Source organism: Portunus trituberculatus, chromosome 37 (genome assembly GCF_017591435.1).
Source record: "Portunus trituberculatus isolate SZX2019 chromosome 37, ASM1759143v1, whole genome shotgun sequence".
In the NCBI taxonomy this organism is placed as follows: domain Eukaryota; kingdom Metazoa; phylum Arthropoda; class Malacostraca; order Decapoda; family Portunidae; genus Portunus; species Portunus trituberculatus.
The window spans coordinates 25,127,625-25,129,192 of NC_059291.1; positions in this window are offsets into that span (position 1 = coordinate 25,127,625).

Sequence of the window (1,568 nt, forward strand, 5' to 3'; positions counted from 1 at the left end):
TATATATATATATATATATATATATATATATATATATATATATATATATATATATATATATATATATATATATATATATATATATATATATATATATATATATATATATATATATATATATATATATATATATATATATATATATATATATATATATATATATATATATATATATATATATATATATATATATATATATATATATATATATATATATATATATATATATATATATATATATATATATATATATATATATATATATATATATATATATATATATATATATATATATATATATATATATATATATATATATATATATATATATATATATATATATATATATATATATATATATATATATATATATATATATATATATCTATCTATCTATCTATATCTATCTATATATATATATATATATATATATATATATATATATATATATATATATATATATATATATATATATATATACGCGCACGTACACACACACACACACACACACACACACACACACACACCTTACAGTGTTACTGGGTGTGAGTATCGATAGCGTCATTCCTGTCACGGCTGCACTTTGTCTATGCGCGGCACGCACAGTTCGCGAGGCCAGTGACTGCACATTATATGATGTCGATCACACTTACGACTATTTGTCAAGGCAATCGTTAGTCTGCATGATTGGATTTCACATTCTCTTACTTGCAAGAAATACTTAATGTTTATGACCTGTGGGACTACATGAATATACGTATTGATACATCAGAAAAGCTTTAAAGTAACGGCTCAAATGTACAAGATCCCTTGCTGACCACAACCTTCAAGGAATGTAAGCACCAATAACATAAGACTATATATATATATATATATATATATATATATATATATATATATATATATATATATATATATATATATATATATATATATATATATATATATATATATATATATATATATATATATATATATATATATATATATATATATATATATATATATATATATATATATATATATATATATATATATATATATATATATATATATATAGGTATATATTAGAGATGTACCGATACCAAAATTTTGACCGATTCCGATATCGATACCGATACCACCTAATTGGGCCGATACCGATACTACTACTTAAGTGATTACTGCACTGGACACCAGGATGAGTTGGTGGATGGCGAGCGTTATCAGATGGGAGGCTTTGTTTTGGGGGATGCAGTAAGTCCTTCTGAGAACGTTTGTGAAATAGGAGCAATTCTAGAAGCTTTTTGAAGCCATTTGCAAAGGTAAATTACTCAGTAATTGGAATGAATATCTTCTCAGTCTTCTGATTCTTGTCAGTTATTTTAAATTCTTACTTCTTACTCCTTTAGCGACCATTTGGTCTTGTACATTTTCATTATTAATTTCATTGACGATATTTTGGCGATCAAAAATATTTTAAAAATTATTAGAATTGTAAAACAGACACAAAATATTAGCAAAAGAAACTCATTTTGTTGTGTATGTTTCTCTTTAATTAAATCTGACATCCTTTGATATTAATTCAT